The following is an 18224-nucleotide window of genomic DNA, read 5'->3' as shown; positions in this document are numbered from 1 at the left end:
TCTCTTTTGAGAAACTTTAAATTCCCTCAGAGAACATTTCCACTGGGAGGTGCAGAATTAACCCTCAGTCAAAGAAAAGACAGAGTCCTCGACCTGCCTCAGCATAAATCCCTGGCCAATCCCCCTATCCTGGATGTGGTGGAAGATGTCTTTCTAGAGTTTTCACTCATCCCTGACTCTCCCATCTGCCCCCAGGAAGTCAGACAGATGACATAGGGTGCAAGACACCCACAAGTATCTTTTCAAAAATCCAACAGCTGACCCAGAGGTCATTACTCCGGGTCCTAAGGAGGCTAGGGCTAGTTCCTCTAAAAATCCTATCCCAGCTGAGAGCAGAGCCTTAGATTAGGCGAAAAAGCCTGTACTTCAGCCACCATAGCCATTAGTGCCCTGAATTGCCAATTCCATATGCTGAAATACCAGCAAAATGTACTGGAGTTACTAAAACAGAAAATTTCAACCCTACCAGACAGCAGTACTACCAGGGAACTAGGTGATCTTATAATTTCCAGCTCCCATGTAGCCATACATTCCCTGCATTGTGGGTTTGATTTCTTGGTGTCTTCCAGCAGGGCTGTAGTCACTGGCTCTGATCAGAAGGCATGCCTAGTTAAGGGAACAGCCTTTGCCTGACCAGGCAAAGTCCAAATTGTTAGATGCCCCTCTGGATAAGGACCAGCTGTTTGGGGCCAAAACTGAAGAGGTTATCAAGAAAATAGAAGACGAGGCCAAGTCTAGGCAGACTGTGAAGGATTTCTTGCAGGTTCAGCCGGAACTTCCCCACAAGTCATTGGTCCTTTCCTACTTAAAGCCCATCCAGAGCAAAGCACGCAGGGACAGACCTACCAGTTACAAGCCCAACAGAGATCCAGACAATAGACCACTGCTCCACCTAGGCAGGGGAGTTCTAAGCCCCCTCTCTCCTCCAAGTACTCTGAATGATTCTACTCTGCCCCTCTGCCCCACAACCCCCCAGAGAGACTAGGAGGAAGACTTTCCCTCTTTCTCCAGAATTGGCAGGATATCACCTCAGATCTATGAGTCCTAAAAATTACCAGCGGGTACAGATTCTCTTTCAATGAAAGCCCCAGGCATTCAGGCTTTCCAGATGTACCAGCAAATCAGAGGGCAGATGCCATCTGTCAAATACAAAAGCTTTATGCCCAAGCTGCTGTGGAACCTGTACCAAAGGAACAGGCTGGAAAATTGTTTATTCGACTGTTCCTGGTACCCAGAAAGGAGGGCACCTGGCGCCCCATTTTAGTCCTATTCAATATGAATCTGTCCCTCCTGGTACCAAAAGTCAAAATGCTGCCCTTACACAAGCTATTACCCATGTTGATGCCACAAGCTTGGCTAGTGACCCTAGAAGTGAAGGATGTCTACCTTCATATTCCCATAAGGAAGCCCTGCAGGAGTTTCCAGCGCTTCAGGGCAGGCTCACACATTTTTAGTTCTCTGCTCTGCCTTTTGGCTTTTCCACTGCTCCTAGAGTCTTTACTAAGTGCTTGACTCTGTCATTGCCTTTTGCAGACAGAAGGGCATTCAGATTTACTCCTACCTGGATGACTGCCTCATTCAGGCAGTCACCAAGGATGGACTCCTGCAGGACCTCACTTTTGTTCAAACTCTCCTATCCACCCCTAGCTTCATTGTCATTCAAGAGAAGTCCCAATTCCTACCCACAAAAATGTTAACCTTCCTGGGAGCTCTTCTGGACACATCTACTCAAACAGCCTCTCTCCCTCAGGAGAAGCAGAGATTCCTCCATTCATACTTCACAGAGCTGGCCCGCAGGGCCCATCTCTCAGCAAGGAAATTCCTGGAAGTGCTGGGGTACATGGCCTTCTGCATTCTGCTGGTACCCCTAGCCAGACTACACATGAGGCAGCTACAGTGGTACTTTGGGAACTTCTGGTGCCAGCACTCAGTCGCTAGAACACCAGCTACCCATCATTCCTTGCTTAAAGGGGAGTTCTTATGGTGGGCAGAGGCATGTACTGTAAACAAGGGCCTACCCTTTATCAGTCTCCCACAGGGCCAGACCATCACTACAGATGCCTCAGACACAGCCTGGGGGGGCACACCAAGGGAATATATGCACTCAGGGCATTTGGGAACAAGAGATTCAGGGCCCCCATATCAACCTAAAAGTTGTTGGTGCACCGGGCAATCCTAGCCTTCAAAGAACACCTGACACCAGGAGTGCTGTTAATCAAGGCAGACATTTCAACAGTAATGTGGTACATCAACAAGCAGGGGGCACTCACTCTTACCCCCTATATTGCCTAGCTATGCAAATCTGGCAGTCAGCCTGAAATCTGGGACTGTACCTGATAGCCCAATATATCTCAGGGAAACAAAGCACCCTGGCAGACCAGCTAAGCAGAAGCCTCCTGGATCCCCACGAGTGGCAACTGCACATGGGGATCTTGCTCAACATCGCACAAAACTGGGGGAGCCCGGACATGGACCTGTTTGCAACCCCAGAAAACCACCAGCTTAACCATGTTCTGCTCCAGAGAGTTCCATCCAGAAGCAGGGAGGGTGGATGCCCTGTCCTTACACTGGGAAAACCTATTTGTGTATGCTCCCCCCCCCTTGCACCTGATCCCCAGGGTACTCCCTCAAGATCAGGGAGGAAGGACCAAACGTTATTCTTATATCTCCAGACTGGCCCAGGCAGCACCGTTACCCCTTGCTTCCTCAATCTAGCCAAACAGCCTCCCATGAACCTGCCCCTCTCAGAAAGCTTAACTCAGGAAAAAGAGACTGTACTGCACTCAAACCTTCCTACCCTCAAGTTGTTGCCATGGCTGATACCCCAAAGGCGGATGACAGTACAGCCTTCAGCAGGCAGGTTTTAAACCTTAAGGAGGTCAGAAAACTCAGCACCAGGAAGTCCTACTTAGACAAATGGAAAAGATTTACTATCTGGTGCCACAGCAAGGCCGTCAGCAGCTCACGTGCCACTCTGCCATTGGTTCTGGACTACCCGGCAGAGCTCTAGAGCAAGGACCGTCTTACTCTTCCATCACGATACATGCCTCTGCAATTTCTCCTTTGTCTGGTCAAATCCGCCAATTTTTTCTTAACATTTGTTAAAAATGTTCCCTAGGGGTGTGGCACACATCAGACCACACAGACCACCACCTGCTCCAGCATGGGATCTAAACTTTGTCCTGGAAAAATTGACTTTACCTCATTTTGAGCCAGCTGCTTCAACTGACCTGAACTTACCTCTCTTGGAAAAGTGCATTCTTGCTGGCCATTACCTCAACCAGGAGTGTTTCTGAACTCCAGGCCCTTATGGCCACTCAGCCCTTCATTATTTTCCATGCTGACAGGGTGTCTCAAGACCAACCCCTCTTTTGTCTAAAGTTGTCTCTGGGGTTATTGTCAACCAGGCCATCCATCTCCCTACCTTCTTTCCCAATCCCTAAAACAAAGGGGAAAGAATTTTGCATACCCTTGACGTACACAGACAATTGAAATATTACCTGGATATGACCAAATCAGTAAGGAAATCTGACCAGCTTCTGGTTTCCTTCACTCCTGGGGCAGAGGGGAAGTCCATTTCCAAACAGACAATTTCTAAATGAATCGTATTGCATCCATTTCTGCTACTCCTTTCATGGAAAGAGTCTTCCCAAATCTATCGGATTTTATTCTGCTAGAGCAGCCTCTACTTCCACTGCCTTCCTGAGAAGGGATCCCAACTAAGGGTATTCTAGAAGCTGCCACCTGGACATCCACACATTCATCAAGCAGTACCAGCTGGCTACATTCTCCAAAACAAGGGCAGCCTTTGCATCTGCAGCCCTGCAGGGCATGCTGGCATCCCCTTAATAGGCTGCTTATCTTTAATTTCTATATTCCTTCCTCCACCCCTTTTTTTTTTTTTTTTTCAGCTTTGGGAATCCTCTCAAGTCATGACTGCAATAGTGAAACACGAAGAACCATAGTACAGATGTTCATGGTGTTTCACTGTTGCAGTCATTACCCTTGGGTTATCCTGCCGGCAGGCTACCCGCAGTCGGCCTGAATTCCAAAGTCCTGGTCAGTCATCTGTTGCTGTCGCCTCTTCCCTGACGTCAGTGCGCCAGGGGTATAAAAGATGCAGCCGACGCCATTTTCCTCAGTCTTTCTTGCCGCACGGTGCCCGAAGCAAAAGCAGATGTTAAGTTGTCAATCTCGCCTTCATTCTTGCTTGATGGTTCGGAGCCGATCCTCGGCTCCGACTCGGCACTTTGCTAAGCTCGAGAGTCACTTTTACCAGCTCGAGGCAGCCCCATATCCCATGATGCAAGGCGGTAAGTACCCAGATCTCGTTTGCCGCTTCGCTGATGAGGTCCTCCTTTTGCCAGCTCCTGGTAAGTGTCAGCTTTTAACCACTTTTTGCCCCTAAACTTTAACTATTTTCACTTTTCTTTAATATACCTTCATTTTTACTCAATTTTAAGCCCTTTTCTGACTAAAATTGTTTTTCCTCCCCTTCTTTAGTCAGGCCTTCATTCCCTCCCATCCCCCCCCCCTGTTAGGGTGTGTGTGTGAGAGGTTAGTTTTTGAATAATAAGATAACTTTAGTTGTCTGAGTGGGACTGTGTTGTGTGTACTGTTTGTGTACAACCATGTCCAAAGAAAGGGTCTCAGGCTTTAAGAAGTGTGACTCGTGCTGTCAGAAAATGTCTCTGACAGACTGTCACACTTCTTGCTTATATTGCCTGGGACCTCTCCACCTGCAGGACTCCTGTGCAATTTGTCATTCCTTTAGCCAGAGAGTCCTGCAGGAGAGGAGAAATAAGTTGATTTTAAGGGGTCTCCTTAAACCGGAGGGCTCTCCGCCAAATCGGCTCTGAGCAAGACTTCTAAGTCTTCTAAGGCCCAGGCTTCTGTATCTAAGCCGGTGGCCTCGGTTCCGACTCCTTCGGAGTCAAGATCGGCTCGCTGGAGCCGATCCTGTCTTGCAAAAATCTTCGGCACCGATGGCTATCGGTGCCGATCATGCTATGGTCACATTGGTGTCGGCTCCGGCTGGCTCCGACCACCATGTGGCTCAGGCTTCGGTGTCGGCGCCGACCGGCTCCGACACCGTTACTGTTATGTCTGTATCGGCTCCGGCTGGAGCCGATGCATCGAGACTTTCATTTGGAGCCGAAAAGTCCTCGGCTCCGTCTGGATCTGTGGTTTCTTCGGCTCTGATGGTTCCTTCGAGGAAGAGGTCTAGGTCCCCTTCCTTGGAGCTGTTTCTTTCGGCTCCGGCCTCACCTCTCCTTTCGGAGCGGAGCCATCGGAGCCGATCATCTAGGTCGTCCAGGCTTTCAGACCATGATTTAGAGAGGGTGGTAAGTAGATTATTAAAATCACAGGCACTGGCCCAGATGCTGCATAGTCCGTCTCAACAGACTACTATTAGTCCACACCCTCTTCAAGTTCCTCCTTCGACTCTACCTCAGAGTTTGGAGCTGGAGTCTTCGGGGATAGTTACTGCTATGGCTGAGGGGCAGATACCCCCTTCTGCACCCTCTGCATCTACTCTTATCTCCTCTTGAGACCTTCCTTGAGGGATTCGGTGGTCGGGCTTCCTGGTCTCCTCCAAGGGGTGAGTGGCATCGGACCCTTGTCCGACCCGCTCTTCCCTTGGAGCCTCGGCCTTGGTGAGCTCGGCTCCGACATCTGCCTCGAGCCTTCCCTTTCAGTGGGCCCTGGAGTCCCGTTTCTTCGAACGGGTTCTCTCGGATCTCCTGGGAGGGGAGCCGAGGTGATGAAGAGTGTGCTGGCCACTGGGCTCAGCCAGCAGTCCATTCCCTTAGCTCCTCCCTCTACAGTGCCTGTCGATATCTCTTCCATCTCTCTTGCTCCCGGAGCCAGAGTTCCACCGCCTCAGGTTTCCCCACTGGGAATAACCCCTCTTCCGAGGATTCTCCTGATCAGTCAGGAAATCCTCCAAGAGGACTTGTAAGAGGAAACACCTAGACTCCCTGAGTCTATCACTTCAGATACCGACTTAGATGAGTCGGAGGGATCCCAAGATCCCCTCTGAGGATGTCTCCTTTCAGACATCCTAGAACTCCTAAAACAGAGGGGAAACTGGCCTCCACAAATCCCTCTGAGGATGAGTCGGTATACCTAGAGGCGCTTGGATCTCGGCCCTCCACCTCCTGGGTGTCTCCGCCTTCGACCCCTTATGGAGGTTATTGCTCGAAGGCTTGGGCTGCTCCTGACTCTGTAGAGCCAGTTCCTAGGAGGCCGCCTAAATTTATTACAGCCCCTTCGAAAAGCAATTCCTCACAAAGGTGCCCCTGTTGATGCCATGGTGGTGGCGGCTGCCACTCAGAAGGAACTTGCAGATCCTTCCGTCAGTCCATCCTCCTAATAAGGATTCTAGGACCATGGATAGGTATGGTAAGCGGATCTTCTCTTCAGCGACCTTTGCTATGCTCACTGAACTACTTATGTCACTTCACCAGACTCCAAAGGGACATCCTTAAGGAACTAGGTGAAGTAGTACAGGATCCTACGGCTGCAGGGGCTCAAGAGAAAATTGCTTCTCAGCTAGGAATCCTTAATTCTATAGCTAACTCTTCCATGACTGATATCATATGCAGCAGATGGAGCGTAGAGCCGCAGGTACAGGGGTGGCTCTTAGACGCCAATCCTGGATGCTCTGTAATTTTGCAGATCCCTTTAAGGCGTCCTTCACAAACTCTCCCTTTGATGGGTCAGCCTTGTTTGGCCCTCAAGTGAAGGATACATTGACCAGGTGTGAACAGGACGGCAAGACTCTATCTGCCGTAGGGGTCCGTTTTTCCACCCCTTCTAGACCTTACCCCAAAGGACAGAAGGGTGGAAAGATGTGGTTCCGCAAATCCCAAGGAGTCACGCCGGATACACGTGGTCAGTTTACCCCTAGAGGCAGAGGGGGTAACAATAACAGACGCCGCTCTAGGCAGAGGGGGGTCCACAGAACCAGGGAAGCAGAGAGCCTCTCTCTGACAAGCCCTTCCAGCATCCCTGAGATGTTGCCTGACTGTCCATCCTTTGAGGCAGTCGGGGGAAGACTATCGCTGTACCCAGAAGCCTGGCGTTCCCTCTCTCAAGACAGATGGGTACAGTCGATTATATCCGAGGGTTACAAAATTCCTTTCGAGGAAAGTCACTTCTCTCACACAAATTCCCTTCCAGATGTACCACCCGGTCTAAGGGAAGTTGCAGAGTTAGAAGTATTAAAGCTTCTACAAAAAAGAACCATTCAGCCAGTTACAACAGACCATTCAGAGCCCGTAATCTACTCAAGATTCTTTTTGGTCCCCAAAAAGACGGGAGACTGGAGACCAATATTGGATCTCAGCAGACTCAACAAGTCTGTGAGAAAGACAAGATTTCGAATGGTCACACTTCAGTCAATTTTTCCCTTCCTAGAGAAGGACAACTGGATGTGCTCAATAGATCTTCAGGACGCGTACTATCATATAAAAATTCACAGACGCTCCAGAAGATTTCTCCGCTTTCGGCAGGGGGTCCAGTCATTTTCAATTCAGAGCCCTGCCCTTTGGTCTCACTACAGCCCCCAGAGTGTTCACCAAATGTATGGCAGTGGTCACAGCTCACCTGAGACGTCAAGGATTCCAGGTGTTTCCGTATCTCGGCGACTGGCTCCTTTCAGCCACCACCAGGCATCAACTTCTTCAAGCCAGGGATTACACACTAAATCTCTGCACTCAATTAGGGATTTCGATCAACTACGAAAAATCCTCCTTATTGCCCTGCCAGTCTATTACCTTCATAGGCGCAAACTTAAACACTGTTCGGATGTCAGCAACCCTCACAGACCAAAGAATCTCTGATATACAAAGTCACGTGACGATCATCCTTGCCAGCAAAAAGGTACAAGCCAGAATGGTTCTGAAGGTGTTGGGCCTCATGGCTGCGGCCATTACCCTTCTTCCCATGGCCCGCTTCTACATGCGTCTGCTTCAATGGATGTTGTTCACTCGGTGGTCTTACCAACAACTTCCAATGCGTCACCAAATCCTGGTGACACAAATTTGCAAGAATCATCTTTCATGGTGGATTACTTCTCCCCAGATTCACCAAGGCAGACCCTTTGTATCCCCGGCCCCAGTAGCCACTGTCACTATGGACGCCTCCCTGATCGGGTGGGGGGGTCATTATCAGGGCAGGATGGTTCATGGAATGTGGCAACCGTTCGAATACCACCTGCACATAAATGTCCTAGAGATGAGAGCAGTGCTTTTTAACGTTGCAAGCCCTCAACGACTTTCTTCCCTTGGGAACAATTGCAGTTCACACAGACAACATGTTTGTAGTATGGTATATCAACAAACAGGGCGGAACCAAGTCCTACCCCTTGTGTCGAGAAGCTCTCAGACTTTGGCAATGGGTGATCTCCTCTCATCGGTTTCTGGTAGCAACGCATATCCCTGGGAAAACCAACATTCTAGCAGACAGATTGAGCAGAGCTATTCTCATGCCTCACGAGTGGTCTCTCAAACAATCTATAGTGGAGGAGATTTTTCTACAATGGGGCCACCCATGTTGCGATCTTTTTGCTACTCCCCAAAACAGCAAATGCCCAGACTTCTTTTCTCTCTTCCCACTGCCAGGCCATCCCCCCAGAGACGCTCTAACCCAGGATTGGCCCCAGGGACTTCTTTATGCCTTTCCTCCCTTTCCGCTGATTCCACAAGTTCTCCAGAAAGCCACCGTTTTGAGAGCCAAAATGATTCTCATTGCTCCATATTGGCCTCGACAAATTTGGTTTCCGTTCCTCCATCGTCACCTTTTGGTGCAGCCGTGGCATCTGGACCCAGTACCAGACCTTCTGATTCACCAATCGGGTCAGCTGCACCGGTCTATCCCTTCTCTCAACCTCACAGCATGGTTGCTCCACTTCCTTCCTTAGCCAGGCTTCCTGTGATCTCTAATCCTGTTAGGGATATCATAGTAGCTTCACTAAAATCCTCTACTAGAAGGATTTATACCAGCAAATGGAAACGCTTCTCTTGTTGGGCAAAAGCTAAAAATATAGATCCTTTTACTGCTCCTGTTCAAGCAGTTTTGGATTTCTTAGCGGAAATCTTTCACGCGGGCTCTTCATCTTCCACGGTCAAAGTTCAGTTGGCTGCTATCTCGAACTTTCATGTCGGGTTTGCAGATCACAACATTATGTCCCACAGGCTTTGTCGAGCCTTTTTAAAAGGAATCTTTCTCCTGAAACCTCCAGTCAGGAGTCCTCCTCCTCAATGGGACCTAAATTTGGTGCTGACATCCTTGATTCTTCCTCCCTTCGAGCCAGCTGTTTCATGTTCCCTGAAATGTCTTTCATGGAAAACACTCTTCCTGGTTGCTATTACCTCGGCTAGGAGAGTGTCTGAACTTCATGCTCTCTCTGTTTGTCCCCCTTATTTGGTCTTCCACAAAGACAGGGTATCCTTGAGAACTAATCCGACCTTTTTGCCTAAGGTCGCCTCAAAGAGTAATTTGAACCAGTCTATTAACCTTCCTGTATTTTTCCCAAATTATTCAAACAGATTGGAACAAAAATTACATTATCTTGATGTTCACCGCCAACTCAGATATTATTTGGACAGAACAAAACAATTCAGGAAATCCGATCAACTCTTTATTTCTTATGCTGATAACAAAAGAGGCCTTCCTGTCTCCAAAGTGACCTTATCTAGATGGCTTTCTTCTGTCATCTCTGAAATCTATCAGCTCAGGGGAAAACAGCTGTGCTAGAAACCCAAGGTGCATTCAACCAGAAGCTTAGCCACTTCCACAGCCTTTCAGGCTAGACTTCCATTAGACATACCTTTGTTTCTCATTACAAATTGGATTTGGCCTCCAGGGATAGACCCAGTTTTGGCTCTACAGTTCTCAAGAGTCTGTTCCATTGAGCCACCCAGGATAGAGGTGCTAGGGACGCGGTCCCATCAAGCAAGAATGAAGGCGAGATTGACAACTTAACATTGAGAAGTTATGTACCTACCATAACGTTCCATGTTAGTTGTCTTCTCTCGCCTTCTTTCTTGCGACCCTCCCTCCTTCCCCTGGCCTGACAGACCCTTTTTCTCCCTACATAGAAGTATGCCTTTTTAAGACCATACAGTTCTGGTCTTCCTTACCCATCCTTCAGGTGTTTTTCTGCCTTCCTTCTTCCTTCTGGGAAGTTTTTTATGCAGGGTGTTATTGCCTAATATACAGCAAACGAGATCTGGGTACTTACCGCCTTGCATCATGGGATATGGGGCTGCCTCGAGCTGGTAAAAGTGACTCTCGAGCTTAGCAAAGTGCTGAGTCGGAGCCGAGGATCGGCTCCGAACCATCAAGCAAGAAAGAAGGCGAGAGAAGACAGCTAACATGGAACGTTATGGTAGGTACATAACTTCTCATTCGCAAGTACCGGTCGGCCGACTCCTATTTTCAAATCCGAATTTAAGAACCGAAGTCTTCATTAAAGCTGGTACCCGTTAGAAACTTTTTTCTTGCTCCAGACCGATGTCAGAAAAAGTTAACAATTGTATTTCTTGTGGGAAGCAAATACCTCATAAGGATTTTCATTCTTACTGTATTCCTTGCCTAGGCCCTGACCACAACGTTGCTAGCTGTCGGTTTTGTACTAATTTAACCAATGCACTAAGCGTCGGTTCGATTTTGCATTTCATTACTTTGGCCGACGATTTAACTATATAATGCCATCGGAACAGCCGACCGGAGTTTACAAAAAAGCAAGGACAAGGAAAAGGATGGGCATCCGAGGTCCAAAACAGACTTGAGGCCTCCGCTAGGCCAGTTGCCGGTTCTCAGTGAGGCGCTTTCGCAGCCCCTGACGCCTGCTACCTCAGAGCCACAGGCTGCTTCCGACTCACACGTGGAGTCGACTGGTCTTCTGGATACTCAAGGTATTGGACACTTGGAAACCATTCCCTCAGATGGGTCCGGAGCCGCTGAGCAGGCATCAGCTTCTGAGGGTGTCTTCAGACCTACACAATTATGTTAAGCCAACTTCAGCTTCAAAGGCAAAGACTAAAGCAGTTCTAAAGACAAAGAAACAGGTACAGCATTCTCCTACTCAGACTACCCTGCCTAAAACCAGATGCTTAAAATGGCCAAAGATCTAATTACTTTGATCAGGGGTTCCCATCCCCCTCCTGATAAGAGGCCTAGGCAAGAGACAGAATATTCTGTTTCCTCTGATTCCTCTTCTGAACAGGGATACTCTTTTCCTCCCTACTAGGATTCTGATGCTGAAGAATCCATTCCTTCAGCCTCTCCTCCTGAAGATTATTCTTTTGGGGAAACACTGCATACCATGAGGGAACATTTTCACTGGGAGAGCCAAGATTATTCAGAATCTAAGAAAAGACTCAGAGACTTTCTTATACTACCTCAACGCAGACCTCTTGCTATTCAACCTGTTCTAGACATTGTAGATGTTGTATTTTCAGCGTCCGGCCTGTCTCCTGACTCTTTACCCCCCTGCACCTGCTAAGCCAGACAAATACTACAGGGTCCCAGACTCGCATAAATTTATATATAAAAACCCTGCTGCTGACCCAGAAACTATTTCTCAGGGTCCCAAAGGGGTCAAGGCTTCCACTGCAAAAAACCCTGTCCCCTCTGATAGGGATTCTAGGGCACTGGACAGATGGGGGAAAAAAGTTTACACTTCTGCTACCTTGGCTGTAAGGGCTTTAAATTGTCAGTTCCATATGCTCAAATATCAGTGATACTTAATGTCACTGCTTAAACAGAAAATGTCAAATTCTGAATGTTCTGATAACAAAGAAATGCAGGATTTATTGCATGCAGCTGAACAAGTGGGAAAGCATACTTTGCAATGTGGTTTTGATTCACTAGAGGCCTCTTGCAGCGCCGCGGTTACGGGTTCTGTTATTAGAAGGCATGCTTGGTTAAAGGAACAGAATCTGCCTGATCATGTTAAAGCAAAATTATGTTCTATTGCTGCATGATACTTCGGTGTTAAGGCAGAAGAGGTGTTGAAAATGGAGGATAAAGCGAAATCCATGCAGACAGTTAAGGATTTCCTACAGGTACAGCCAACCAGATTTAGGAACTGGCCTACAAAGAACTGGTCCTTTCCAGTGTCAAGACAGGCCACAAAGAGGCAGATACAGACGTCCCAGAGGCAGATCCCAGCCGCAAGGTTCGTACAGGTCTAAACAATGGGGTGCTTCTACCACCAAAAGTTGAGAAGACAAATCACAACCATGCAGGAAACAGTCCCAATGACTCACCCCCCCCCCTGCCTGCACCAAGCACTTATCTACTGGCAGCACCCTTAGGGGAAAAAATAGCACTTTTTTCTCAAATTTGGCACATTATAACCCAACGCTTTTATGCTTGGTTCGGTCTCGATTACAGGATACTACCAACTTCCTACAAATAATTTCAGATAGTCAATTAGAACCTGATTGGCTGATGTGCACACTTGATGTTTGCACCTTATATACCATTATTCCACATGAATCTGGTTTGGAGGCACTTGAATATTGGCTAGAGGTGGCCAATTTATAGGACTCTGATTTCAACTCATTTTTAGTACAGTTAGCAGGCTATGTACTCAGTAGTAATGTATTTTTCTATCAAGATACAGCAATGGGGGCTTCTTTTGCCCCCATCTATGCGGATTTGTTTATGGCTTTTGTGAAAAAACATTTAATTTATGACCAATCCAAGAACATCTTTTTGGAACACATAGACATCTGGAGGCGTTATCTAGATGATTTTGGATGGTATGGAGAGGTGAGGTGGATACATTGCATGCTTTTGTATCCTGTTTAAATTAGAATCTTTGGGGACTACAATTTACCATTCATTATGATCCAAATAACATTACATTTTTAGATGTTAACATCAGCAGATCATCAGATCATACACTGAGTACTGAAGTATTCGAAAAATATCCCCAATATAATACCATTCTACATGCATCTAGTTTCCATCCTCCACACATAGCCCGCAATATTCCAAAATCGCAGTTCATCAGAACAAAACGCATCTGTTCTGACTATTCTTCTTTCCAGAGCCATAGGCAAGACCTTACCAGAAGATTCAAAGCCAGGGGATATGGTATGGGTTATGTGGTACAGGCAAGCAATCTGGTCAATTCGACCAAAAGAGAAGAATTTTTGAGTTATAGGGACCATAATGTTGCAACAACACAACCCATAGGTTAGTCACAACATATGCCAGGAACACGGTGAAATTAATGGTAAGTGTAAATAGGCATTGGAATATATTACAGTATGATGATGAGTTCTCTTGAATCATACCTTATAGATGTCTATTTTCATATTGTAAGGGCAAACATCTGGGTTCTTTCAGTCATTATAAACATGGATCCATTAATAAATCTTCTCAATTTACACAACTTACTATCAGGGGGGATACGTTAGTTGGTTGTCATCCTTGTGGACACTGCACACACTGTGACAAGGTTTTCAAGTCTAAACATTTTTCTAGTCGAAATAGTTCAGCAGTGTATGATATAAATTTTTTTGCAAATTGTAGTACCGACTGGTTGATATATCAAGCCACATGTTCATGTGGTGCTTTTCACATAGGCCAGACCTCCCGTCCTTTTAGAATAAGGATATCAGAACATATTAGCAATATTAAAAATAAAATGTCTTCCAATGCACTATACAAACATCAACTTATACATCCCACTGCCAGATTTGCTTTTTTGGTTATTGATATTATAAAGGGCAACAGATCCAATAAAATTGGATGGCACTCCATTTTAAATAATAAAGAAAAAAAGTGGATTGTGAAACTGGGTGGGCTATTCCCAGCTGGTCTAAATGAACAATTCTAAGATGAACCAATCAGATTTGAGACTATTGTATATATTACTGAAATGAATATCATTTTTTCTTTAATGTTTGCACTGAAGAAGGCTTTGAAATGATTCCGGCCGAAACCAGTCTGTTTTTATTTTAATAAAAGTTAACACACAGTATGCTGGCTCTTTCTCTCTTTTGGACGCTATTTGCCTGTCATGCAGGAGTGCATATTTGGCTGTGACATTATAACCCAAGACAAATAGGTTTTAGACTGTGTCACAAGGCTACAAGTTTCACTTCCATACCCTGCCAAGGGCAAACGGTTGGCCACACCTGCCAAAAAATCAATGGGCAGAGGCTCAAAACAAGTCTCATCCCTCATGGGCATGGGTGCTATTCAACAAGTGCCACAGCAAGAGCAGGGACAAGGATTTTACTCTGATGTTCATCATGCATACAGCTGCAGTCATAACAGATGGGTTCTCCTGCTGTCAGGCGGGTCCTCGGTCGGCCGAATTCCAAAGTGCTTGGCACCAGTAATTGCTTTCTGCAGACAAAGAGGAATACAAATATATCCTTACTTGGACGACTGCCTCATTCAAGCAGAGAGCAAGGACATTCTACTACAGACATTCTCCTAACAAGCTTATCAACAACTCTTAATAGCACACAAAATTCTATATCAACCATCAAAAACACCAGCTCTTGGCAACCTCTTTACTCCCTATAATAACCTGAAACAACTACGTTCTTCTGAAAAACTACAAGTTAACACTCCTAGAATTACAAATACTGCAGGTAACTGCCTTTTCTCCAACTCAGTTGGCAAAATATGGAATAACCTTCCCTCACACATCTCCTCTCTAGCCACTCTTCCACTCTTTAAGAAACAACTTCTATTACACCTCAACAAATTCTGGCTTTGCTCTTGTACCAACCCTGACTAACCTGCTTTCATCTTTCTTCTATCATAATTCTTTCTTCACCACTGTAATAGTCTCTCTGACTACAAATGACTTAATGTCTTTCTAGTTACTACTGTTCTCATATATGTAAAAAAAAAAAAAAAAAAAAAAATTTAATAGTCTTTTATAATTATGTATTACATATTGAACTACGTAATACTTCCATTATTATGGAATTCCATTCCATTCTTCCATATTCTGTATTGAATGTAGTTAATCCCTTACTTATTACTTTAGTTGGTTTTATTTGTTTTCTTTTTAGATTTGTATTACCTGTACTAAAATCTTCGTATTTTTGCTCATTGCTTTTGAGCTAATTGTTTATTGTTTGTTTATTTTTATTATCTTGCTTTCATCATTGGAGCTTTTCTCCCCGGGCCTCCACTGAAAATGGACATTGTTCCAGCTGGACTAGCGCGGCCAACAAATGTAAAATAAATATAAAATAAAATACAGCATCTGGCGTTTGTGAAAAGACTTAACATGCCTAGGGTACACAGTCAGCGAAAAGAAATCAAAACTAGTACCCTCTCAATAGATAATATTCCTGGGTGCAAGCTTAAATACAACTGCCCAGATGGCTTATCTCATGCCAGACAAAGGCAACTGACTACCTATTTCAAGGAAATGGCATCAAAGGCCCAATTATCTGCAAGAAAAATTCTGCAGGCTTTGGGCTTCATGGCATCCTGCATCATTCTAATTCCATATGCAAGACTGCATATGAGGAAACTTCAATGGTACCTAAAAAGTGTCTGGACACAACATTGCCACAGCCTGGAAACCATGATTACTCTCATGCCCTGCCTCCGTTAGGAGTTTTGATGATAGGCAAAGGCTTGTCACCAAAACAAGGGACAGCCATTCTCACTACCCCCAGCCAGGCAGAACCTAACAACGGATGCATCAGATTTTGCCTGGGGGGCCCACGTGGCAGGAAGAGGCATTCAGGGCACTTGGTCCACAAATCAAATGCATCTACATATCAATGAAAAAGAGATGCTAGCTGTTCAAAATGCCCCGACAGCCTTCAAGGACCTAATTCATCCGGGACACCTACTGATAAAGACAGGCAATACCACTGTCATGTGGTACATTAGCAGGGGGGCACGCATTCTTACCCCCTTTGCAGACTAGCCATGGCTTTATGGGACACAGCATTGACTTACCAAGTTCATCTGCAGGCACAATTCATGCCAGGAAAGGACAATACTCTGGCAGACGAACTAAGCAGAAACCTCATGGATTGGCACATGGATCTACAAATCTTCAGCATGATGATAAAGAAATGGGGACGCCCGGACATAGATCTATTTGCCTCCCCTCACAACTTTCAACTAAAAATTCTGCACAAGGACTTTTCACAGGCCAGCATGGAAAGTGGACGCCTTCTCTTTCAACTGGAAAAATGTATCGGTATATGCCTTTCCTCCACTGCCTCTCCTCCCCAAAGTACTCCTAAAGGTGAGACAGGAGAAACCAAAAATGATTTTGATTGCCCCAGACTGGCCCTGCCAGTACTGGTATCCGATCTTAAGGAACTTGTCTCTATGCCCAGCCTAGACCTTACCTCAAATACCTCATCTACTGTCCCAACAAAACAATCAGATTCTGCACAGCCAACTCAGGACTCTAAACCTGGCAGCATGGCGTATAATGTAGCCATACAAAGCACTCCTCTCAGTAAAGCTGTGATGGATGTCATTTTGGAAGCCAGAAGGCCTAGTACTAGAAAATCCTGTGCTGGAAAATGGAAGAGATTTTATGCTTGGAACCAAGCCCAAGGAACTGACACAGCTGTACCAAATATTCCTCAGATTTTGCAATACTTAACTGAGATGCTGGACAAAGTCCTATCTTTTTCATCAATTAAAATTCATGCCTCTGCCATTTCAGCTCATTGCAATACAGAGCCACCACTCACCACTGCGGTGGTGGTGCTGCGGTAGCGTTGTCGCCTCAGACGTTGCCCTTTCGATTCTCAGAGCGTCTTCTGTGTAGCGACATGCGTGAATGGGCGTTCCTTCATTGAAGGTTGTGCGTTAACCCGGCAAGCCAGTACATAAAAATCTACTGCCAATCATTAGTGGACGGGAGGTCCGCTGTGGCGACCCCTAACCGGGGAAAGCCGAAAGGCACAAACAATACAGAGCCAACACTCTTTTCTCATGCCTTAAGGCAATACCTCAGAGGAGCCAAAAATTGAAGGCCTCCAATGAGATCGCCAATACCTGCAATGGACCTCAATTATGTCTTGGAAAAACTCACCCTACCTTCTTTTGAGCCAGCTGCTACTGCGGATATAAAGTTTTTATTTTGGAAAACAGCTCTGCTCCTAGCAGTAACTTTTGCAAGACGAGTGTGTGAGCTACAGGCTCTCATGGCTGTGGAACCTTTTAGCATTTTTTTATCCAGACAGGGTCTCTCTGAGGACAAACCCTACATTTATGCCTAAGGTGGTGTCCAGTGTAGCCCTTAACCAAACTATTCATTTGCCAACATTTTATCCAAATCCACAGAACAAGGGGGAGAAAATTCTGCTTTCTTTCGACGTACACAGACAACTTAGATTCTATTTGGACAAAACTAAAGTTTTCAGAAAGACAGAACAATTGCTAGTGGCATATGCTGCAGGATCACAAGGAATGGCTATCTCCAAGCAGACTATTTCAAAATGGATAGGTCACTGCATTCGTTTCTGCTACTCACAGCATGGCAAGCCAGTGCCTAAGGGCATTAGGCCACATTCAACCAGAGCTGCAGCCACTTCTGCAGCCTTTCTCAGGGGAGTACTAACCAAAGACATTTTAGAGGCTGCTACTTGAAGTTCAGTGCACATCTTTACAAAGCATTACAATCTGCCACTTTACTCAAACTCCAGAGCAGGCTATGCCACTGCAGTTCTGCAGGGCCTCATAGCCGCTCCTAATGTTTAGCTCCAGCTCCCCAGCCATAGCTTTGGGACTCTACCCAAATGCAATGACTGCAACAGTGAAACACGAACATAGTACAGTTGTGTACACTTACCATAAATGTAGATGTTCAAGTGTATTCACTGTTCCAGTCCAGGTTACCCACCTGCCATCCCCCTTATTTCTGCTGGAACTTAACTTTACTTCTCTGATCTATATATATGGTGTATTTGCTTGTTGATGAAGTTAGTTTATTTTGGTGCATGTATGTTTTATGTTTTATATATATATATATATATATATATATATATATATATATATATATATATATATATATATATATATATGGCGGCAGCCGACATCTGGGGCAAGAAAAACTGAAGAAAATGGTGTCTGCTGCATCGTTTATACCCCTGACGACTTGACGTCAGGGAAGGGGCAACAGCAACCGACGCAGGGCCCAAGACTTTGGAATTCAGGCTGACTGAGGGCAACCTGCCAGCAGGATTACACAA

At 45.9% G+C, this 18224-nt stretch overlaps 1 protein-coding gene across 1 annotated transcript in view; it reads left to right on the top strand.

Annotated features, from left to right (window-relative positions):
- PRRC2C (proline rich coiled-coil 2C) overlaps positions 1–18224 on the top strand; it is a 2776386-nt gene that overhangs the window by 140660 nt on the left and 2617502 nt on the right. The window lies entirely within an intron of this gene.

The sequence above is a fragment of the Protopterus annectens genome, chromosome 10.part0 (assembly GCF_019279795.1).
Source record: "Protopterus annectens isolate FY-2018-M chromosome 10.part0, PAN1.0, whole genome shotgun sequence".
Classification (NCBI taxonomy): domain Eukaryota; kingdom Metazoa; phylum Chordata; order Ceratodontiformes; family Protopteridae; genus Protopterus; species Protopterus annectens.
Note: the sequence above shows the minus strand (reverse complement) of the source record. Positions and strands in the feature narration are given on the sequence as shown.